This window comes from Bos taurus, chromosome 1 (assembly GCF_002263795.3).
Source record: "Bos taurus isolate L1 Dominette 01449 registration number 42190680 breed Hereford chromosome 1, ARS-UCD2.0, whole genome shotgun sequence".
Taxonomy (NCBI): domain Eukaryota; kingdom Metazoa; phylum Chordata; class Mammalia; order Artiodactyla; family Bovidae; genus Bos; species Bos taurus.
Window position 1 is genome coordinate 95,523,489 of NC_037328.1, and position 25,682 is coordinate 95,549,170.

At 40.2% G+C, this 25,682-nt stretch overlaps 1 long non-coding RNA gene across 2 annotated transcripts in view; it reads right to left on the reverse strand.

Moving 5' to 3' along the window:
* LOC112447728 (uncharacterized) overlaps positions 1-25,682 on the reverse strand; it is a 55,091-nt gene that overhangs the window by 25,594 nt on the left and 3,815 nt on the right. For both annotated transcript variants that reach the window (XR_009495161.1, XR_009495163.1), the window contains exon 2: positions 1-24,390. This is a non-coding gene — a long non-coding RNA (uncharacterized lncRNA). The remainder of the gene's footprint in view (positions 24,391-25,682) is intronic.

Genomic DNA, 25,682 nt, shown 5'->3' on the forward strand with positions numbered 1-25,682 from the left:
CTCATGCTTGGTCATTGTCTCCATGAATACAGCTGACGTTTTCTGTTTTCTTTTAGACCATCTGACACTTCCAGAAAAAAATTTTTATAACAAATTAGCCAATGAGACAAGTAAGTTACACTTTTGATTTTGGCATCGGCATCAGCAGCATTGATTAGCAATACTTATCAGAATAAAATTTTATTAATCTGGTCTCTAGTTTTCTGCACTTGACAGTTGCTTTTTGAATTTTCTGCCAAGGCTGGTTCAGTGGTATTAGCTACAAGTAGTATTTTTGTGAGTACAACATTCAAAATCTGACTCCATAAAACAGATTAGAAAATTTCACAATACTGCATTTTTTTACTGTCTGGTTTTTGATGTTAAATACATAGATTAGTTGAAAATAAACTAGACTGTTTTGAGTACAAGTGACTAGTGCAATATAAATTTATCTCAGTTTGAATTGCATCATCTAAAATCATTCTTCAAAAAAAATCACCAAGCACATGAAAGAGCATTAAAGTTTGTTCAAATGATTAAGTTTATGTTTTATTGTTTATTAAAGCCTTAACTGAGAAGAAACAAGCAAGGAAATTTTTTGTTTGGGATGAGAAGAATTAATCCTAAATCCCGTACTCCTCTATTTCAGTAAAATGAAACTTTTACCACAACGTAGACTCCTTAGTAACCAATGAAAATAGAGAATTAAACAGTAAACTTTTAAAATTAATTTTTTATTGAAGTATATTTGATTCACAGTGCTGTGTTAATTACTGCTATACACCAAAGTGATTGCTATACACATACATACATTAAAAAAATTTTTTTCATTATGGTTTATCATAGGATATTGAACATAGTTCTTTGTGCCATAAGTAGAACCTTGCTGCTAAAAATTAAACTTTTAATTAGAAAGTTTCATACAAAAAAAAAAGTTTCATACGCTTTTATCTATTTAGAAGCATTAAGAGATCTCACTGAGGAATTAGGTGAGTAACTATTTGTACATTCAGAAAAAACTTCTCACCTTTGAACTTAAGGTGATTTTATAGTTACATAAAGCAAACGTTTCATACACCAGGGTGTTGCAGTAGATAAAATGAAGAAATTATTTGAAGGTTTGAATTTTAATCCCAACTTAGCCCATGGTTTGCAGGATCATAAGAAGAGGTAGTTGAATAAAGAAGAAAGATTATAATCTCCTTTGTGCTTACAACTCTATACCATAAGATCAGTAATGCTGTGTACTCACCAAAAATGGCAGCATATAATTAATTCATCATTCAAAAATTACAATAAGCATATTACATGTGCCAGGCATTGTTCTAGGCACTGAGAATACAGATCACTTACCTTCTAAAATAAGGAAGAAGCAGAGATATATCCTTTTAATATAACAGGCATTTAACAAATCTTAACTTATAAGTATGCTATATTCATTCAATAAATTGTACTCTTGTCTCCACCATTCCACTGAAATTACTATCAATGCTGCGAAAACTAATCATCAGTTCAGCTTTCATTGGTTTGATCTATTGATAGCATTTGACCCAGTAAGTTGATTATTCCCTCCTCCTTGAAGCATTTTTCCTTCTTGGTTACCAAGACACCATTCCACTGTTTTGCCATCACAATAGCCACTTCTTTTCAATTTTCTTTGCTGTTTCTATCCATCACTCCTGATATTTAAATATCAGAGGTCTCCAAAATTCACTCTAGGCCCTCTTTTATTCTCTAATTCCATTTACTCCCCAGGTGATTTTTATTTAGTCCTATAGCTTTAACTATACTTTGGCCACCTGATGCAAGAGCTGACTCATTTGAAAAGACCCTGATACTGGGGAAGATTGAAGGCAGGAGAAGAAGGGGACGACAGAGGATGAGATGGTTGGACGGCATCACCGACTCAATGGACATGAGTTTGAGTAAACTCTGGGAGTTGGTGAAGGACAGGGAGGCCTGGCATGCTGCAGTCCATGGGGTCGCAAAGAGTCGGACATGACTGAGCGACTGAACTGAACTGATAGCTTTAACTACTCTAACAACTCCCAGATTCAAAGCCTCAGCTCCACTTCCCTCAACTCAGAATCACATGCATGCTAAGTCGCTTCAGTCATGTCCAACTCTTTGCAGCCCTATGGACTGTAGCCTCTGTTGATGGGAGTCTCCGGGCAAGAATATTGGAGTGGATTGCCATGTCCTCCTCCAGGGGATGTTCCCAATGCAGAGATTAAACCCGCATCTCTTACGTCTCCTTCATTGGCAGGTGGGTTCTTGCACACTAGCACAACTCGGGAAGCCCCATTTGACAACTGTACTTGGAAAAAAATCTAAATGTCATTATCTCCTTGCTCACTATGACTATGAGATTTGTATGAGGGAATTTACTGAGGAGTATATTCAGGATTCACACTTGTGATGGTTGAGAATGAAGGAAGCAACATTGAAAAGTGGAAGATGCCAAATTGTTGATACAGTTACAACAAAGGCCTCAGCTGATCCTACAGGGAGCTCTGGAGCTGGAGCCTCAGAACTGTTCCAGTTGAGGCAAGGGAGATCAGTTTCACTGCACGAGGTGATTATCAGATGTAGGCTAACCCTGGAGAGGAGGGTAATCTTGGGCAAGGCAGCTTCCTCCTATCAAGAGCAGGTCCTAGAGAGGACTCAGCTATGACTCAGTAGCCAGCTTTTGTGGCAGCTGGGGGAATGAGCATCCCTTCCTGAAGGGAGATCTAGGTGGCACAGCACAGCTTCTACTATAACCATCCTTTATCTGGTAGTGTTGGAAGAGGGTGTTTGCTATGACCAGTGCATTTTCTTGGCAAAACTCTATTAGTCTTTGCCCTGCTTCATTCTGTATTCCAAGGCCAAATTTGGCCTGTTACTCCAGGTGTTTCTTGACTTCCTACTTTTGCATTCCAGTCCCCTATAATGAAAAGGACATCTTTTTTGGGTGTTAGTTCTAAAACGTCTTGTAAGTCTTCATAGAACCATTCAACTTCAGCTTCTTCAGCATTACTGGTTGGGGCATAGACTTGGATTACTGTCATATTGAATGGTTTGCCTTGGAAACGAACAGAGATCATTCTGTCGTTTTTGAGATTGCATCCAAGTACTGCATTTCAGACTCTTTTGTTGACCATGATGGCTACTCCATTTCTTCTGAGGGATTCCTGCCCGCAGTAGTAGATATAATGGTCATCTGAGTTAAATTCACCCATTCCAGTCCATTTGAGTTCTCTGATTCCTAGAATGTCGACATTCACTCTTGCTATCTCCTGTTTGACCACTTCCAATTTGCCTTGATTCATGGACCTGACATTCCAGGTTCCTATGCAATATTGCTCTTTACAGCATTGGACCTTGCTTCTATCACCAGTCACATCCACAGCTGGGTATTCTTTTTGCTTTGGCTCCATTCCTTCATTCTTTCGGAGTTATTTCTCCACTGATCTCCAGCAGCACACTGGCCACCTACTGACCTGGGGAGTTCCTCTTTCAGTATCCTATCATTTTGCCTTTTCATACTGTTCATGGGGTTCTCAAGGCAATACTGAAGTGGTTTGCCATTCCCTTCTCCAGTGGACCACATTCTGTCAGACCTCTCCACTATGACCCGCTCGTTTTGGGTTGCCCCATGGGCATGGCTTAGTTTCATTGAGTTAGACAAGGCTGTGGTCCTAGTGTGATTAGATTGACTAGTTTCCTGTGACTATGGTTTCAGTGTGTCTGTCCTCTGATGCCCTCTTGCAACACCTACCATCTTACTTGGGTTTCTCTTACCTTGGGTGTGGGGTATCTCTTCACGGCTGCTCCAGCAAAGTGCAGCCATTGCTCCTTACCTTGGACGAGGGGTATCTCCTCACCACCGCCCTTGCTGACCTTCAACGTGGGATAGCTCCTTTAGGCCCTCCTGCGCCCACGCAGCCACCGCTTCTTGGACGTGGGGTTGGTCTTCCCAGCCGCAGCCCCTGGCCTTGGCGTGGGGTAGCTCCTCTCAGCCGCCACCCCTGACCTCGGACACGGCACAAGAAAAGACTCTACACATGGACATCACCAGATGGTCAACACCGAAATCGGATTGATTATGTTATTTGCAGCCAAAGATGGAGAAGCTCTATACAGTCAACAAAAACAAGACCAAGAGCTGACTGTGGGCTCAGATCATGAACTCCTTATTACCAAATTCAGATTTAAATTGAGGAAAGTAGGGAAAACCACTAGACCATTCAGGTATGACCTAAATCAATCCCTTATGATTATACAGTGGAAGTGAGAAATAGATTTAAGGGCCTAGATCTGATAGAGTGCCTGATGAACTATGGAATGAGGTTTGTGACATTGTACAGGAGACAGGGATCAAGACCATCCCCATGGAAAAGAAATGTAAAAAAGCAAAATGACTGTCTGGGGAGGCCTTACAAACAGCTGTGAAAAGAAGAGAAGTGAAAAGCAAAGGAGAAAAAGAAAGATATAAGCATCTGAATGCAGAGTTCCAAAGAATAGCAATGAGAGATAAGAAAGCCTTCCTCAGTGATCAATGAAAAGAAATAGAGGAAAACAACAGAATGGGAAAGACCAGGGATCTCTTCAAGAAAATTAGAGATACCAAGGGAACATTTCATGCAAAGATGGGCTCAATAAAGGATAGAAATGGTATAGACCTAACACAAGCAGAAAATATTAAGAAGAGGTGGCAAGAATACACAGAAGAACTGTGCAAAAAAAGATCTTCATGACCCAGATAATCATGATGATGTGATCACTCACCTAGAGCCAGACATCCTGGAATGTGAAGTCAAGTGGGCCTTAGGAAGAATCACTACGAACAAAGCTAGTGGAGATGATGGAATTTCAGTTGAGCTATTCCAAATCCTGAAAGATGATGCTGTGAAAGTGCTGCACTCAATAGGCCAGCAAATTTGGAAAACTCAGCAGTGGCCACAGGACTGGAAAAGGTCAGTTTTCATTCCAATCCCAAAGAAAGGCAATGCTAAAGAATGCTCAAACTACCGCACAATTGCACTCATCTCACATGCTAGTAAAGTAATGCTCAAAATTCTCCAAGCCAGGCTTCAGCAATATGTGAAGCGTGAACTTCCTGATGTTCAAGCTGGTTTTAGAAAAGGCAGAGGAACCAGAGATCAAATTGCCAACATCCACTGGATCATGGAAAAAGCAAGAGAGTTCCAGAAAAACATCTATTTCTGCTTTATTGACTATGCCAGAGCCTTTGACTGTGTGGATCACAATAAACTGTGGAAAATTCTGAAAGAGATGGGAATACCAGACCCACCTGACCTGCCTCTTGAGAAATCTGTATGCAGTTCAGGAAGCAACAGTTAGAACTGGACATGGAACAACAGACTGGTTCCGTATAGGAAAAGGAGTACGTCAAGGCTGTATATTGTCACCCTACTTATTTAACTTATATGCAGAGTACATCATGAGAAACGCTGGACTGGAAGAAGCACAAGCTGGAATCAAGATTGCCAGGAGAAATATCAATAACCTCAGATATGCAGATGACACCACCCTTATGGCAGAAAGTGAAGAGGAACTCAAAAGCCTCTTGATGAAAGTGAAAGAGGAGAGTGAAAAAGCTGGCTTAAAGCTCAACATTCAGAAAATGAAGATCATGGCATCCAGTCCCATCACTTCATGGCAAATAGATGGGGAAACAGTGGAAACAGTGTCAGACTTAATTTTGGGGGGCTCCAAAATCACTGCAGATGTTGACTGCAACCATGAAATTAAAAGACGCTTACTCCTTGGAAGGAACGTTATGACCAACCTAGATAGCATATTCAAAAGCACAGACATTACTTTGCCAACAAAGGTCCATCTAGTCAAGGCTATGGTTTTTCCTATGGTCATGTACGGATGTGAGAGTTGGACTGTGAAGAAAGCTGAGTGCCGAAGAATTGATGCTTTTGAACTGTGGTGTTGGAGAAGACTCTTGAGAGTCCCTTGGACTCCAAGGAGATCCAACCAGTCCATTCTGAAGTAGACCAGTCCTGGGATTTCTTTGGAAGGAATGATGCTAAAGCTGAAACTCCAGTCCTTTGGCCACCTCATGCCAAGAGTTGACTCATTGGAAAAGACTCTGATGCTGGGAGGGATTGGGGGCAGGAGGAGAAGCGGACGACAGAGGATGAGATGGCCGGATGGCATCACTGACTCGATGGACGTGAGTCTGAGTGAACTCCGGGCGTTGGTGATGGACAGGGAGGCCTGGAGTGTTGTGATTCATGGGGTCGCAAAGAGTCGGACACGACTGAGTGACTGAACTGAACTGATCTGGTAGTGTCTCATATGCATCACTTTCCATCCATTGTGCAGTCTAATTTTTTTTTCTCTCAAAGTATACACAGTGTGTTTTATTTCTTTGTTGATTATTACCTACTAGAATATAACATGGGCTTCCCTGGTGGCTCAGATGGTAAACAAACTGCCCACAATGCAGGAGACCCAGGTTCAATCTCTAGATTGGGAAGATTCCCTGGAGAAAGGAATGGCCACACACTCCTGTAGAATATAACACAATAAGAGCAGAAACTTTTCCTCTTTTTTCTTTATTTCTATATCCCCAGCATTTAGAAACAGTAGGAACATAGTAGGTGCTCAATAAAAATGAGTCAATGAGTAAACAAATGTATCACATACTTACTTATACTAGAAACTATGCTATTCTGTGTTCCAGGAATACAGAAAGAAGAAGACAGTCTCCATCCTCCTGGAAATGACAATCTAGTAGAAATGATATACATATAAAGCACACATAGAAATATGCATATACAAACAATATTTTAAAAAGTGTACTTAGAGCCAAATGCTGTTATCTAGTATTTTAGGAATCTATCTAGATTCAGTACATCTGGTGGTCTAACATACAAAACTCTTTACTACATGACAATGTCAGAGACTAAAAAACAGTGGAAATTTTACAGAGTTATTTATTGTTCCTGCTAGTTTTTGGAAGGAAAAGTTAGAACTCTAGGACACATATCTATTGCCCAGTTTGGGAGGAAAGAACAAAGAACAAAAGAAGACAAAGTAACTCAGAGAAAATGAATATGTACTCACTTAACTGGCATTTTTATTGACCAACATCCTGTTTTCTAAACTGCTAGAGAGCAAGGCTATAATTATATCTAAAGAGACAAGGGGTAAAATGCTTGTAATGAATGGATAATTCATAGTCACATTATATATAAAAGTATAATTTTTCTATTACTGTAGTTTCAGTGACAGTTAAAATGTAATAAGGACTAGGAAATAACACTTCAGCTTTTATGTCATTGTGGAATCACAGATTCATCTTTTAAAAAGCAGCTTATCTTCTAAAAGCTATGTTTTCTGCTTTGTATAGAATATTTATTTCCATTCACAATCACCCAAATGACTTTGCCTTATGGAGCTTCAGCAAGGCGAATCTTGTTCCCTCCTCTGCTTGTTTCATTTAAAACATGAAAGCCTTTCACTCTGTGTTGTCTGTGTGGTAGTGAACATGACAACCAATATTTCAATTCTTGGGTTATCGTAAGTAAGATACTTCGCATTTCTAGAATAACTTGCATGGGAAATCTCAATTTGCTCTCTCTATATGAATTTTCCATCTCTTTGCTTCCTTGCACATTATTGTTGCAATGCACAAAATGTAATCTGGGGCTGAACAGGTTTGTATACCCATCTTCTATGTGCTAGTTCATCCTGGAGCAATGTAAGCCTTGAGAAGATTCTAGCCTGTAAGAATTCTACCTTAAAAGTGAAAAAGGGTTTTAATGTTCATGGGATAATAAAATCAATGAGTCCTAATACTTCACTCAGTTTGTTATGGCCCTCTATTAAAATAAATTTTAATTTCATTTTTTAAATAAAATAGATACACACACACACACACACACACACACACACATATATATACATTTTTTTTTTTTTTTGGTTGCATAGCTTCTGGGATTTTTTCCCTAACCAGGGAGAGGCAGTGAAAAAAGCAGTGAAAGCAAGTCTTAACTACTGGACCACCAGGGAATTCCCACATCTTATATTTCTGATGAATACATTAGCTGTCAATTTTACATGAATTTACTGAAATGTCACCTGTATTCTTGGATATCTTTTAGAAAAGAATAGCTGATTACTAGCCTGGTATCATAGTGTGCAGATACAGTCTAATTATATCATTTCTTTGATGACTAATAGGTGGCAAGGTCCTTACAATGGTCTTTTAGAGCACAATAAATAGAACTCTACAAATTATCCTTGTTGATAATTAATTAATCCTCCTCTTACAGTTGGAGATGATACTTGAGTTCCTCTAAGCACAAAAGGGCTGCTGCAGACCCTCGATTTTAAGGCTGACAGTATTTGATAAGATTAGTCATGGTTGGTTAAGTGGTACATAATTTTACAAAAAGAAGTAACAGAAAATGATCTTTTACTCTGAATTCAAATGTATATCAGGTTATTACAGAAGCAGCTCTAATGTGCCTAAGGCCTCACATACTATTGCATGCGTGTCTGCCTCACTGTACACTGCCTCGCTGTCTCTGTTCATCTCTCACCATCTCATTCTTAATCTGCTTTTTTGAGCTTCCCTACTTTTTTCCTTGTCTTGTGCCTTCATCTTCTTTTCCTGGTCCCAGATTGTTCATGTAAATTAAGCAGAAAGTATATTTCAAATGTATAGTTTCTAATATTTTTCCTATAGAAAATTTATCTTCCTATTGACTGTGTTAAAAACAAGAGAGTGAATTTAAAATTTTTTTCTTAATTTAAAACCTCTTCAATCATATGCAGATCTTGACTTTAATGAGTTGTAGTTTAAGTTGAAAAAAAAGATTACTTACTTCAGTAAGTAGTGTTCTAAGACTAGAGCCTTGCCCACGTACATGTCCAACAAGTGATTTTGGGATAAATGCTCAATATGCAAATACTCAAATTCTTGCTGTTTAGTTGCTAAGCTGTGTTCGACTCTTTTGCGTCCTCATGGACTATAGTCCACCACAGGCTTCTCGGTTCATGGGATTTCCCAGACAAGAATACTGGAGTGGGTTGCCGTTTCTCTCTTACTACAGTATTTAATAGGTAGTTCTGTAGTGCGCAGCACCCTCCAGATACAGGTAGGTAGGTATTCATTAAAACATAAATTTCCAGAGGTACTGCTTATCTGTTTTTGCTCATCTTAATATAAAAATCTTAACAGTTATGGTTCGAGTTCACCTGGATGAGATTTCTATGTGTAACCATACCTAAAGGGGTTCTTTAATTAAAACTCTTATGAACACTCAGAAGTGTTGAGAACTACATGTGCTTTATCTTACATGCTTCTGTTTAATGAACTCTAAAACAACGCTTCTTAAGCTGTAGTGTGCATACGATTCATGCATTTGCAGACTCTGGTTCAGCACGTCTGAGCCAGAGCTTAAGATGTTGCATTTCCAACAAGCTCCCAGGTAATGCTGCTGTGGCTGCATCACACTCTGAGCAGCAAGGGGCTAAAGGTAATGGGGCTTTGAATCAAAATTTTTGCTGTTACCCTTCAGTTCCTTTTCATTAAGAACTGTTGATAAGCCTCAGCTAGCATGGGTCTGGCCTGTATTCTCCCCTGTCATATGAAATCCAGTAGGAAGATGAAATATTCATCTTTTGGGAACCTCCTTAAGTCCCTACACATCCACAGATTTATTTTTCTTTGGTTTTTCATTGACCCACTACAGTACCTGCCCTCTTCTCTAAAGATTTAACACCAAGTAAAACCTGAAAATCTTGACAGTGTGTCGACTTCAGTTTGAGGAAAGTTATTTCCTGGCTTCAAAATAAAGTGGGAGAACAGAATAGATAAATGGAGAAGTAGGGGCAAAATAAAAATGAGGATAAATGCTAAGAAATGGGATGTTTATCTTCCTCTCTGGTTTTCCTCTTCTTCTTCCTTTCTTTTTGCACTCTACTGTGGAGAGGAAGCAATTTTGTAGGTACGTAGAGCCTCAACTCCCACCACCTTAGCACTCGTTAATTTTTGAGATCTTTGTCACACTTTATTAAGAAGCAATTTTTTTTTCATAATAGTCAATGGTCAAGTTATGTGAAGTCTAGGTTATCTGATATTGCTCATTTTGCCATTTAGATACTATGCTTTGGGGGGGGGGTGTGACTGAATGCCCTGGGGATTTTATCTAAAGGCAAATGAATTGGGTATTTACATTTAATGTTTTCTTTTTACTTTAGGGGAAAAAATCAGGTAATTGCTGTAATTACTGCATTGATGCTTCAGTGGGGGAAAAAATGTAATCCATTACAAACTGGAAAATATATTAAAAAAATAAAGGTTTAACAAATTTCTTTATAAACTATTTTCTTTAGCTCTCTATTTTGTGAGCAGGTAGGATGGGGTATAAACTTGTCAGTTAAAGAAATTTTTAATACCTCTCAGTTTAAAACTGACTACTTGGCTCCTTGGCCAGGCATCTGTATTCAGTGAACAAGCTGCGCAACCACCAAGAGTGGCCCTCAAAGAGAAGTTAGGACCCAAGTGCTTGAATGCTTCCTTTTCTTCCCCTTATGTTCTCCCCTCTTCCCCCGGGAACTGCTACTTCCCCTTTCACTTTAAGTAGGCACAAACTTCCTTTACATCACATCCTGAGTTATCACTCCCATGACTTCTGTTAAAACTCAATGGACTGAGTCTACTGTGTCTGGCTATCAAGTCTAGCCTTGCCCTGAACTAAATTACTCCCCAAACTTAGCAACTTAAAACAACAGCTGTTTAGAATTTCACGTAGATTCTGATGATCAGGAGTCATGAAGTGGCTTAGTTGGGTGGTTACACTCCAGTTCTTAGGGACTAGAGTCTCTGAAGACTTGAGTGCAATTAAAGGATTCGATTCTAAGCTCAGTCACATGGATGCTGGGAGGAGGCTTCAGTTGTTCACTTGAGGCCCTTTCTATAGAGCTGCTGACCACAGGGCTTCCCCCAGAGCGAACGATCCAAGAGACAGCGTGACCAAGATAGGAGCTGCAATCTTTTATAACCTAATCTCCAGAATGACTCACTTCTGCTATATTCCACCCATCACGTAGATCCATCTTAGCACAATGTGGGAGGGACAAGACAAGGGTGTGAATACCAGGAGACCAGGATCAATGGGGGCTCGGCTGGAGGCTGGCTACCACATTTTCTGCCAGTGATCCTCAATGGGAGCAGCCCTGCTTTACATTACAAGCAGGAAAATTCTTGCTTGGGTGGGATGGTCCCAGGCACTGTTGGATTTCTAACATCCCTGACCTTCATCCACTAAATGCCAACAGCACTTCATAATCAGTGACAATCAAATATTCCCCTCAATATTTCCAAGATGGCCAGTGTTCATGCTCCACTGATAACCTACCCAGTATGAGAGTCAGGAGGACTATGCTTTGGGAGTTACTTAGAGTAAAAATATATGAGTATATTATTTTCAAAAATATGACAACTGTGGCACTGCCCCTACTCCCAGAAACCTGGCTCACTCTTGAACTTTGTGCTTCCCCTGCAGTATTTTCAAGTTGTCTTTCCATCAGGAATTTCAGGCAAAGCTCTTCCACTCTCAGCTGTCTCCCTTCTTTGTGCTCAAGGCTGGGGGCACTGCTGGAAAAGCTCATCCACCTCTTGGGAGGGGTGTGCTCCAAATCCACTCCTATAACATCTGGGTCATTAGCACAGCCCCAGAACTCCTGCTTCCCTGGTCAGCTGTGTTCCTCAGTCTCCACAGCATCTTTATACGTCTTTTCCTCCATTTACATGAAACCTTCTGCTCCATTTCTTCATACTTCTACCTCACCCCAACTGCAGATGACCTTGCCTGCTACTTTGAGGCTGCAGACAGGAATGCCCATACTTTCCTGCCAGCCCTGCCTCGCTCACCTCACCTGTCTTTATACCTGTGCATACCTTCCCTTAAGACTAACCTCTCTACCTGTACTTAGGTTCTCATCACTTTGGGCCTTTCCAAGCACTTTCCTCTAACAATTACCCTCCCTATATATTCCAACATTGATATTTTCATTAAATACTTCCCATTTAACTATCCTTAAGACTCTTTAAAAAAAAAAAAAAATCCTCCCTCCAACTCTCCTTTCCCTCCCTGTCCATTTTTCTCTTATCCTTGTTTTCCTGCTCACAGCCCATGTTCTTGAAATAACTCTGCACATTTTCTGCAGCTTCCTCGCCATCCTTCCCTCTCAACTGACAATAGACTGCTTTGGCCCACACCTCTCCTCTGAACCTACTCTCAGGTCACAAATGGCCACCGTTTTGCTAAATCTCATGAACATTCTCATTTCTTATCTGACTTGACCTCTCAGCATTTCACACTGTCCATCTCTCCCTGAAAAAGCTGACTTAAAACTCACTCAAAAAACTAAGATCATGGCATCTGGTCCCATTGCTTCATGGCAAATAGATGAGGAAAAAGTGGAAACAGTGACAGATTTTATTTTCTTGGGCTCCAAAATCACTGTGGATGATGACTGCAGCCAGGAAATTAAAAGACACTTACTACTTGGAAGAAAAGCTGTGACAAACCTAGACAGCATATTAAAAATCAGAGATATCATTTTGCCAACAAAGGTCCATATAGTCAAAGCTATGGTTTTTCCAGTGGTCATGTACAGATGTGAGAATTGAACCACAAGAAAGACTGAGCACTAAAGAATTGATGTTTTTGAATTGTGGTGTTGGAGAAGACTCTTGAGAGTCCTTTGGACAGCAAGAATATCAAACCAGTCAATCCCAAAGGAAATCAACCCTGAATATTCATTGGAAGGACTGATGCTGAAGCTGAAGCTCTAACACTTTTGCCACCTGATGCAAAGAGCTGACTCACTGGAAAAGACCCTGATGCTGGGAAAGATTGAAGGCGAGAGAAGGGGACAACAAAGAATGAGATGGTTGGATGGCATCACCGACTCAATGGACATGAGTTTGTACAAACTCCAGGAGATAGTGAAGGACAGGGAAGCCTAGCATGCTGCAGTCCATGAAGTCTCAAAGAGTCAGACACAACAGCGACTGAGCAACAACAACAATCTCTCCCTTCTCTGCTAGAATGCCTGCCCTCTTCCCTTGTCTTCTACTCAACCGCATTCTCCTAGTTTCTCTCCTGTACCTGCCGTGGCCCCTTCTCAGTCCCCTTTTGGACATGGTTTCCTCTGCCCTCCTTATAGATCAGTGTCCTCAAGTCTCTGACCTTGGTTCTCTTTCCGTCTCCCATTACCTACGTTGCCTACGTGATTCTATCCATTGTCTTATCTACAATGAATGTTTACATGCTAATAACCTTTGAAAGCATGCCAGTGACTCAGAAGGCACTCTTGAGCCTCAGACCTATATTACACAAAGTCTGCTGGATGTCTACACCTGGATGTCCCACAGGTATCTTCACTCAGTCAGGCCACATTTGAATTCTTTTCATTTCTCCTCCAAAACCTGCTCTTTCTCCTTGACTCCTTTTCTCTGACCCTTAGAGCCAATCAGTAGGCAGATCCTGAACATTGTACCTGCCCCAAACAATTCTCAGCTCCAAGGGCTCGTTTCCAGTTGCACTGTCACTAGTTGAGTTTGGGTAGCCTTTACTCTTTGGATTACCACCAAACATTCCAACAGGTCTCTTGGTTTCTAATCTTCACACTGAACCCACAGCAATATTCCTGAATCTGTAATCATGTCCCTTCCCTCAGCCCTGTTTAACATTCTTTACTGACTCCCTTGGTCCACAAGATATAAAGCTTTTTCTCGGTCTGGTCTTTCTCTCTCTCACGTGTCTGACTACCACTCCTTGCAGCATACCCTTCAACTACAATGAACTATTTGTAGTTTTATAAGGTCGCTTGCTGTGTCTTGCCTCTGGACTTTTGCAAATACTTTTCTCTGTTTTTTTTTTCCCTTTTTGTGGGTTAACTCCTAGTGATGACATTTTTAAAGGTGCTTTCTACTGTCTTCTTGTAACAGTGTTAGATGTTCTTCCCTTCCTCTACCATATTAAAGGTTTGTCTAATCATAGTACCAACCATACTTTAATTGTTTATCCACCCTTAAACTTTAGGGAAGAGACCCTTTCTTCTTTGTGGTTTTAACCCTGGAGTCTAGACAAGGTCTGATGAGTATTAATAATAAATAGCTATTAAATAAAGGAGTAAATCACTCTATTAACATGTATCACATGAATGGCATATGATGGAAACATAAATATTGATTGAATCTGAACTTTGAGTGAGGGGAATATTAGAAAGTTAAGAGATGAGAACTTCCCTATAGCTCAGATGGTAAAGTATCTGCCTGTAATGCAGGAGACCCGGGTTCGATTCCTGGGTCAGGAAGATCCCCTGGAGAAGGGAATGGCAACCCACTCCAGTACTCTTGCCTGGAGAATTCCATGGACAGAGGAGCCTGGTGGGCTACAGTCCAGGGGATCACAAAGGGTCGGACACGACTGAGTGACTAACACTAATAACTAAGAGATGAATTTAAAAAGGATAAAGAGCCAAATAGATATTCCTCCTTGTATCATGTGTTGGGGTCATAAAGTCAGATGTTCCTTTATCCTCACTCTTTATCTCCTTTGGCAAGGGGAAAGCATCTACCACTTAGAGAAGCCACTGTTGACCTTGGTGTTGCCATTTCAAAGACAAGATTAAAAACAAAGGCTGAGCCAGAATGGGAAAAATAACTGTTCTTTGGTTTCTTTTCACAGTTCAGGTGCAAAAGAGGTAAAGACTCAAATAGAGGAGAAAACATTTTAAAAATGCAGCAATTTCCTGGGCTGAAGTCTAAGAAATATTTGCTGTTTAGAATTTTTAGTGTTTATTTAGGTGGATATCTTGAAACAAACAGGCTTACTACCTTATCCTGCAAGTTCAAAAAAAGGCAAATCAATATATTTTCTAATGGTAATGTCCCACCTGCCTTATTTATTGAAGAAAAGAGTGTACAGTTACTAGCAACACCCACACATAAGTAAATGAAACACTGTTACGCAAGAATCTGAGGAACGCCAACTAAAAGAGCAGCCTGGTATTAAAAGATAAATAGAAATGGCTCCCCCTTTTAGTTGTACTTTCCCTTGTACCTCAGATCTCCAGCAGATTTAATTTCTCTCTTTTGTCTTTAGAACTGGGGAGGAGAAATCCTGGATTTGGCAGGCGTTGAACTTGGAACCCACACTGACTCAAGCCGTGCTGTTGGTTCAGATGATCCTTGAGGCCAGTAACACTTCCAGCCCCAGGGAAACCTCTGTTCCAAATTTTTCCCTTACTCCACAAGGGAATTCTTTTTGCAAAAAGCTTTGGCTGTTCTTAAAGCTTTCTCTCATTTTGTCTTTTAAAAAGTTTTGTGGGGTTGGAACGTTGCAGGTTTTTCCCCTCCGTCTTCACCCAGATGTTTCTGGTTCTCAGGATGTACACCTGTGAAGCTGGGTCACTTGGGACAAATGTTTGAGTTTTATTTACAGCAGAGAAGAACGTGGTCTTCACGTGCAAATGTTCAAAATGGTCATTTTGTTCTCAGGGACCAATGCTAAGACCTACTAAGATAGAATGTGTAGGGACAGAAAAAAAATTCCATTAAGGTCAAATTATCTGTTAAACATGTTTTGAGTGTCTACTTTGGTTACCCAGCACTATTCTATCTGGGTGCTGGGAATACAGCAGTGAGGAAAAAAAAAGAAGTAAAAGAAAGAGACAAATCTTTACCCTAATTGGGGAAGGAGATAAGTGAAGATGGATATATTAAAAAACAAACAAGAAAATACAGAATTTGTTAGATGAAATTATCCTGAACTTTGAAAGATAAATTTATATATTGACATGCCAGCTTTTTGCCATGAACGTGGTCTCCTTGTTTCAATGAAGGATGATATATTTGAGGTGTCTCATATAATACCTGACATGTAGTAGGTGCTCAATAATATTAGTTTCTATTCTTTTCACAGCTCAAACTACCAATCCATTTAAACTGTCTTTGCACAATGTAAGACTCACTTTTAGCAAAATGCACCACTTAACTTCAAACTAGAGAGACTAAGTGCAGTCATGATAGAATAATTCATATCATCAGAAGTTACTGTTAGTCACACAATTCATTCTAAATCACTTTCATAATAAATATTATCAAGAAGTTACTATTTATCAAGCCCAGTGACAGGCAATAGGAATACAGAAACCATGGAACCATCATCCCTGCTCTCAGGAGATTAGATAGGGTAGCAATAACTCTAAAGTAAGGTTGTTGTTGTTGTTCAGTCACTAAGTCATGTCAGACTCTTTGAGACCCTGTGCACTGCAGCATGCCAGGTTTCCCTGTCCTTCACTATCTCCTGGAGTTTGCTCACCTGTTCATTGAGTTGGCGATACCATCTGACCATCTCATCCTCTGTTGCCCCTTTCTCCTCCTGTCCTCAATCTTTCCCAGAATTAGAGTCTTCCAATGGATATTCAGGGTTGATTTCCTTTAGGATTGTCTGGTTTGATCTTGCTGTCCAAGGGATTCTCAAGAGTCTTCTCCAGCACAATTCAAAAGCATCAGTTCTTCAGTGCTCAGCCTTCTTTATGGTCCAACTCTCACATCTGTACTTAACGACTGAAAAACCATAGCTTTGACTATATGGACCTTTGTTGGCAAAGTGATGTCTCTGATTTTTAATATGCTGTCTAGGTTTATCATAGCTTTTCTTCCAAAGAGCAAATGTCTTTTAATTTTGCGGCTGCAGTCACTGCAGTGACTTTGGAGCCCCCAAAATAAAATCTGCCGCTGTTTCCACCTAAAGTAAGGTAGCGTAAAAGTTCCAAGGACAAATGCAGTCTTCTGGGAGCCCAAGGCAGGAAAAGACATGTTTTGTATATGGAGGGAGAAAGGAGGAAAAGCATGAAGAGGGGCTTCAGTAGGTAGATATCCTCTGGGATGAGCCATCCAGAACTGAACAGAGTTTGCCTGGCAGGGCAGGAAGCCAAGAAAGCCCACAGAATATCTGGGTCCCAGAAGTTGTCCAGTTTGCCTAAAGCACAGAATATGCAATGTGTGAGATGGACCTGGAAGGGAGCTTGGGATCACAGCATGAGTGTCTTCAATGACAGGGGAACATCTAATATTTCACAAGGATGGTACTGTGGAACATTTTGAGATTTTTTAAAAATTTTATTTATTGAAGGATAATTGCTTTATGTAATTTTGTTGCTTTCTGTCACACCTCAACATGAATTAGCTATAGGTACACATGTATCCCCTCCCTTTGAACCTCCCACCCATCTCCCTCGCCATTCCATCCCTCTAAGTTGATACAGAGCCCCTGTTTGAGTTTCCTGAACCATACAGCAAATTCCCATTGGCTATCTATTTTACATATAGTAATATAAGTTTCCATGTTACTCTTTCCATACATCTCACCCTCTCCTCTCTCTGAAGAATTTATTTACAATGGAGAAACAGACATGGAGAATAGACTTATGGACATTTGGGGATTTTTGAGCTGAGAAATAACACGATCAGCTATGCATCAGACAGCAAGCAGGCAATGAGAAGACCAGTAGGAGGTGATGGAGGATCTTAAAAAGAATTGAGGATTTTAAGTAGGGCATAGCTGTGGGAATTTATAAAATTTTCTATCAAAATGATCCTGTTTTACTGTCTTTGTGGGACTTGCCACTATTTGGAATTACCTCGTTCATATGTTCATTTGTTTATGGTCTTTCCCTCACTACATTACAAACTCCATGAGAGCAGGGACCTTGTCTCTCCCTCTTTTTGCTGCCTTCCTGGTGCCTACAGTGGTTCCCAGTCCACAACAGGGACTCTATAAATAAACATGCTGAATGAACGAATGACTCATGTGGAAATAGAATTGATATGACTTGAAAAACAACTGATGCAGAACAGGTGGGAGGCAGAAGCATGGAGATGCTGTGAAGAGAGTTTCCACCTTGGTCTCAGGAAGAATGTTTAACATATAGCTGGACTTATTTCCCATATATCAACTTATTTTCTTTTGCATTTGTATACCTTTAAGAGATGACACTTTCTTTATAATGACTCCTTATTGTTATCACCCGTTTGTTTTGTTTTATGGTTTTGGGTTAAAGTCTTGGCAATGAAGTTTGTTTTTCCTTTTGCATCATGAGTGCTTTCAGAGGAGGAGACCCTTTCCCTCTACCACTAATAAATTATCAGGGCCCCTGGAGAAGTATACCATGAGTTGGAAATGTTTGTCTACAATCAGTAAGAAAAGAATCTTGGGCTTGGCTGGCTGCAAATTCCTACATGAAAAGAAGCTCTCAAGTTTTGATAAACACTGCTTCCAAGATTTGAAATTTTTTTTTTAATGAAGTGGTATATTTTCTGAGTTACTGTTATACTAAAAGCAGAGACAAAGCAAGGATTTCAAATCTGATATAGAAGGAAAGGGTAGGTCAAAGAAGAAACTTGGTCAGAGAACTGGAAAAGATTAAAGAACATGTGACTTGAGGTTGATTGTTGCTAAGTGAATTTGTAGCCCCTAGGAAAGTGGAAAATACAAGGAATTCTAGGGCCAAGAATTATGGAGCCAGGAATTAGATAGAAATGACTGGCATCCATCTGCTATGTGAAGTGGCCTTGTTCTACCTGGGGTTGAGCTAAAAGACAGTACCTGCACTGTGAGCATCCAGGGAAAGGATATAGTGGAGAAACATTCTCTTAGAGGCATTTCATGATAAAGGGGAATGGTGGTGGCAGGAAGTTCTAGAATAAGCTTGCTCACCCAAGACCAAGCAGTGTTAGGTATGTAAAGAGACTGACGGTGCTAACTGGTACAGCGGGGTGGATTATGATTACCTCTATATATCACATTGCACAACTCTAGGGGGCACTACTCACTTGGTAGCATATGTAAATGGGACTGTGTTCCAAGGAGCAACAGTCACATAGAAACGACTCCAATCACCTAGACAATATTCTCCATTGCGCTACTCCAGAATGGCCCTCCATTGAAATAGTACAATGAGGTGTACTGTCTGGCTAGGGAGATGGATATCTTGGATTTTGGTGTTAGGATTCTCTGAGTTTCAAACAGAAACTCAACTCAAATAGCTTAAACAATAGAGATGATGTATGGGTTCACTGCTGTGCATTCTGGGGACAGAGCTGGCCTCTGCTTCCCTCTCTTGGCATTGCCTTCCTTTGGGTGTTAGTATCATTATCTCCTGTTTCTTGGTTTCCTTGTGCTTTATGTGTGTGATGAGGGTAGGAAGGGGTGCGTTTGTGTGTTGGGAGTGTCTTCGTGTGAGTAACTTTCTTTGGCAACCTCCCCTCCCCCCAAGACCACATGAAAAAGTAAAGAAAACCCGTTTATTCTAGGGAAGGGATATTGTTATCTTCTGGATTATGGAGGATGTGAAGATGACATATGAAATGTGCATGAACGAACTTGAACAGGATTGCAGGTGGGCCATTAACTATCACATATGTTAAGCGATATGTTAAAAATTACTTCCTTAAAAAATTTTTTCTTCCTTGTTGTGAAGTAATTCTATTATATTCTCAAAGAAACCTGCTGTGAAAAATTCTGTTTAAAAGTCTTCTTTCAAGGTCAGTTTGCAGACTTAATTAATATGGATTGGTGAGTGATTATGCAATTCTAGAAACAAATATTACTGGATTTGGTTATAATGAGTATTTTATAGAGAAAGTCAATACACAGAGTGTGTTTTCAGTCTTTGTCATCTGGTTCTAGTCTCTGTTTGGCAACAGGATTTTATACGTGGCTCTGTTAGTGCAGCCAAAAACCTTGCATACTTCACAACTTGCCACTCTTTTCAAAGATTTAGTTAGGGACTGAAGCTTATAGCACATGCTGCTGGATTAAGCATCCAAAGTGAGAGTCTCATGGGCCTAAAATATCTCTTGTACCCACACATTTCCTGGTAGGCCGAACTTCACAAAATAAACATAGATGACCTCTCATCCATCCAGTCTTCCGGAAAGTTTAGAAATGATGCAACCTTTTGGCAATATGACATGACACATTGCTTTACTTGCGCAGAGCATGAACTTCCTTCATTCTGCACAACCCCAGACAAACAAGCATTTACATTAGCACTGCCCAGATTCTGAAACAAAATCTTATTGACTTTAATGAAACTAGACATTAAATAAGTGGCCTCGCTTTGGAAAGAATGAGTTGACATGTGACAACAGGGGAAGTCTTGTGGTTGCTTCATAGTGACATCCAAGACTTTTGAGAAAGTAGAAGCTAGTTTTGCTGTCAATACCTTGGTTTCCTTTCCTTTCTTCATCCTGCCCACTGCCACCCCCACCCCCCCCAACCACCCCGTGTGCAGGAATAACAATGTCTGGAATCAATATAGTGCTCTGCTTCTGAAAGGTTGAGCAGGCTGGCTCAGCTCTTTCCCTCAGAGGGAGAGTGTGAGCTATGAGATCTCCTACTTCTCCTCTGCCTGACTTTGTCTCTCTACTGTTAACCTAGCTCTCAACTCAGTTTCTCTTCCTGGAATGGCTTATTCTGGTTTCTCTTATTCAATAAATAAATCATTGATTTTTGAATTAGTGTGCCATGTGTATCTTTTAACGCTTTTTGATGATTCCAAGTATTTTTTCGTTGCCTCCAAGAAGGGATAGATGTGCCCTCACTGTTTCCAAGGGGTTTTTGTTTTGTTTTTGAAGATTTTCTTTCCTCTGAAATTGCCTGATTCCTCATTTTCTCGACTCCTAAGAGATAATCTATGCTTAGAAGTGTCACGGTGTCATTCATGGTATATAACTAGGTAGAAATTGGTCAAAGAACTCTGGACAAAGATGATTTCAAACTATTTCACTTATAAAGCTGTTTGCACTCAGTTCCCAACCTATGTCTCCAGCCTGTTACTCCTTGTAATGCATCCCATATGAGAATACTTCTCAAATTTTACAAAGTGAAGAACCCGCTGTTTTCATTTCCCATCTGTCAAGGCCAGCTATGTGGTCCTACTGTGAAGGACTAGTGTGCAGTTTGGGCGACCTATCTACACACAAACATGATCACCTTTGCTCTATATCCTGTCCAAGGACTGGAGGCCAACAACCACACAATATTAGGTTGCTAACATTTCTACAGCACACTCTCTCCTTCTTTCCTTGTACCATCATAGATAACAACCCACAGCCCACTAACTACCTTTGAGCAGCACAGCCATTCTACCAGGTTCTTATCATTTTTTTTAACAAAGCTTGGTTTTCATTGCTTTTGAAATTTGACCTAGGTGTTCTCAGTCCGGGTGCCCTCATTCTCCTTGCTTTGCCTGGCCTGTCCCTACTTGTCTTTGAAGGTCCACCTAAAATTTTTTTTATGAAGAAATAATTCATGTAACATTTACCATTTGTAAAATTCAGTGGTTTTTAGCACATCCCTAATGCTGTGCAACCATCACCACTACCTAATTCCAGAACATTCCCGTCACCCAAAAAAGAAACTCTGTACCTATTAGTGGTTACTGTCTACTCCCCTCCCCCTTTCTCCCAGCTCCTGACAACCACTACTTTCTGTGTGTATGGATTTTTCTATTCTGGGAATTTTGTATTAATGGAATCATACAACATGCGGCCTTTCAGGACTGACTTTTTTCACTCAGTGTAATTTTTTCAAGGCTCATCCAGATTGTAGTGCGTATCTGTTCTTCACTCCTTTTTGTGACTGGTTGGGCTTCCCAGGTGCTTCAGTGATAAAGAATTCATCTGCCAATGCAGGAGACTGGGGTTCTGTCTCTGGGTTGGGAAGATCCTATGGAGAAGGGAATGGGAACCCACTCCAGTATTCTTGCCTGGAAAACTCCATGGATAGAGGAGCCTGGTGGGCTAAAGTCCATGGGGTTGCTAAGAGTTGGACATGACTGAGCATGCATGCAATATATTTTATTGTATGGCTATACCGCATTTTATAATGGTCATCTGAGTTAAATTCACCCATTCCAGTCCATTTCAGTTCGTTGATTCCTAGAATGTCGACATTCACTCTTGCCATCTCTTGTTTGACCACTTCCAATTTGCCTTGATTCATGGACCTGACATTCCAGGTTTCTATGCAATATTGCTCTTTACAGCATCGGACCTTACTTCTATCACCAGTCACAGCCACAGCTGGGTATTGTTTTTGCTTTGGCTCCATCCCTTCATTCTTTCTGGAGTTATTTCTCCACTGATCTCCAGTAGCACATTGGGCACCTACTGACCTGGGGAGTTCCACTTTCAGTATCCTATCATTTTGCCTTTTCATACTGTCCATGGGGTTCTCAAGGCAAGAATACTAAGGAATGATGCTAAAGCTGAAACTCCAGTACTTTGGCCACCTCATGTGAAGAGTTGACTCGTTGGAAAAGACTCTGATGCTGGGAGGGATTGGGGGCAGGAGGAGAAGGGGACAACAGAGGATGAGATGGCTGGATGGCATCACTGACTCGATGGACATGAGTCTGAGTAAACTCTGGGAGTTGGTGATGGACAGGAAGGCCTGGCGTGCTGAGATTCATGGGGTCGCAAAGAGTCGGACACGACTGAGCGACTGAACTGAACTGATACCACATTTTGCTTTTACTCAACAGCAATTAATGGATATTTGGGTTGTTTCCACTTTTTGACTATTACAAATAACTCCGGTAACTATAGATACTGTCTTTATTATGGACATATGTTTTCATTTCTCTCGACTATACTGACTATACATTCATTTCTCTTGACTTGAAGTCCAATTGCTGGATCATATGGTACCTCTATGTTTAACACTGTAAGAAACTGCTAAACTCTTTCCAAAGTGTCTACATCATTTTACATTCCTACCAGAAACATGAATTCCAAGTTCTCTACATTCTTGCCAACATCTATTATTTTCTTTCTTTTTGAAAAAACTATAGCTCTTCTAGTGGGTACCATAAATATTTTTCTTCTGGGATTGCATCTCTGATTCTGTCTCCTCCCAGAAAGAATCAACCCCCTTTTACACTTGGCTCTCACAAGAATATATAATACAGTAATTATAAGAATAACCAGTTTTGGAGACTGTGGGTGCTAGGTACTATGCTAAGTACTTTACATGTGTGAGCTCATTAAATCTTCACACAATCTTTTATGAAGTCAGTTTTATTATCTGCATTTCACAGATGAGGGATCAAGCAGAGAGAGTAAATTCTCTAAAATCACACATCTACAAGAGTGAAAGCTGGGATTTGAACTCCTGGGCATATGCAACCCCAGAGCCAATTCTCTTAACTCTTAGGCTTTCTATAAATGGAAGTTACTAGTATTACATTCTCTATTTTAGAGCAGGCCCATGCTGTCCTATTAGAACTAGCAACAATTCATTTCTAAAGATTTGGTGGAATTTTAGTTTACTTGAGAGAATTGCAGCAAAGTACTGTCAACAGTTCTCACTTTTCCATTCAGAATCTTACAAGATAAAAAAATAAATTATCCCAGTCCTAAAGTTTACATTTGTATGTAGGTCAGGAAGCAACAGTTAGAACTGGACATGGAACAACAGACTGGTTCCAAATAGGAAGAGGAGTACGTCAAGGCTGTATATTGTCACCCTGTTTATTTAACTTATATGCACAGTACATCATGAGAAACGCTGGACTGGAAGAAACACAAGCTGGAATCAAGATTGCCAGGAGAAATATCAGTAACCTCAGATATGCAGATGACACCACCCTTATGGCAGAAAGTGAAGAGGAACTAAAAAGCCTCTTAATGAAAGTGAAAGAGGAGAGTGAAAAAGCTGGGTTAAAGCTCAACATTCAGAAAACAAAGATCATGGCATCTGGTCCCATCACTTCATGGGAAACAGATGGGGAAACAGTGGAAACAGTGTCAGACTATTTTGGGGGGCTCCAAAATCACTGCAGATGGTGACTGCAGCCATGAAATTAAAAGACGCTTACTCCTGGGAAGGAAAGTTGTGACCAACCTAGATAGCATATTCATAAGCAGAGACATTACTTTGCCAACAAAGGTCCGTCTAGTCAAGGCTATGGTTTTTCCTGTGGTCATGTATGGATGTGAGAGTTGGACTGTGAAGAAGGCTGAGAGCCAAAGAATTGATGCTTTTGAACTGTGGTGTTGGAGAAGACTCTTGAGAGTCCCTTGGACTGCAAGGAGATCCAACCAGTCCATTCTGAAGGAGATCAGCCCTGGGATTTCTTTGGAAGGAATGATGCTAAAGCTGAAACTCTAGTACTTTGGCCACCTCATGCGAAGAGTTGACTCATTGGAAAAGACTCTGATGCTGGGAGGGATTGGGGACAGGAGGAGAAGGGGACAAGAGAGGATGAGATGGCTGGATGGCATCACTGACTTGATGGACGTGAGTCTGAGTGAACTCCGGGAGTTGGTGATTGACAGGGAGGCCTGGTGTGCTGCAATTCATGGGGTCGCAAAGAGTCAGACACAACCGAGCAACTGAACTGAACTGAAAGTTTACATCATACCCAGTATCTAAAACCATGCAAAATGTCATTTGTTTATCCCCAGTCATCTACCAATCCTATCATACAAATGAAGACATTTGTTGCCATTTGAAGCAACATGGATAGACCTAGAGATTATCGTATCACATATATGTGGAATCCAAAATATGATACAAACATACTTATTTACTAAACAAAAACAGACTCACAGACATAGAAAACAAACTTATGTTTACCAAAGAAAAGAGGGTGGAAGAGGGATGAATTATGAGTTTGGGATTAGCAAATAAAAACTACTATATAGAAAACAGATAAACAATAAGGTCCTGCTGTATAGTGCAGGGAACTATATTCAGTATCCTATAATAAACCATAATGGAAAAGAATATATGTGTATATACATGTATATTTAAAACTCAATCACTTTGCTGTACTACAGAAATCAACACAACATTGTAAATCAACTATACTTCAATAAAAATGTAAACAAATGAAGACATGTATTGATTTCATCTTTGAGTTTGATCTTGAAGAAGACTAGTAACATGTCTTCACCAGTTGATATATGCCACTAAGATATTCTTTTCTCTCTAGTGATCTCCTCCTTCCCTTTGGAAAATAAGAGGATTTAAGATACCACTTCACTACTAGGAAAACCTTTGTCATCTTTTGCTCTGATACTTTTTCATCACACATAAGCCCTAATTATTATGTTACTGAATGTTTCCTGATGCATGGGCATAGGCTCTACCTCTTATTAGAGGGATGTAAGTGTATGTATGTGTGTGTGTATCTAATGTCTATAGATCCAGCTGTATTCTGCAGTTATCACAATAATAATTTAAGGTGTGTTTTACTATTACTAATTTATAGAAAAGGCAATGGAGGTATGGAGAAATTCAGAAATTTGCCTAAAATCACAGCTATAATAGTAAACTAAATCTTATAATAAAGGGCTTATTTAACTTATTTGATCATCAAAACCTTCCCTCCCCACATTAAAAAAAATTCTATAAATAATTCAGGAGTCTGTGTAACACAATCTCCCTTCCCCCAACTTTTGTTACCCCCTGTGAAGCCTTCCCAGAAGGAGTTAATCACCTTCTCCTCCTTCCTGCTTGGGTCATAGTGTGTCATAGCATTAAGGATGTTATGTTGTAATTTTTTTGTTTACATGTCTAACTTTTTCCGAGGGCAAGGGCCATGTCTTATTTTTCTTCGTATCTTCAAAACTAAAAAGT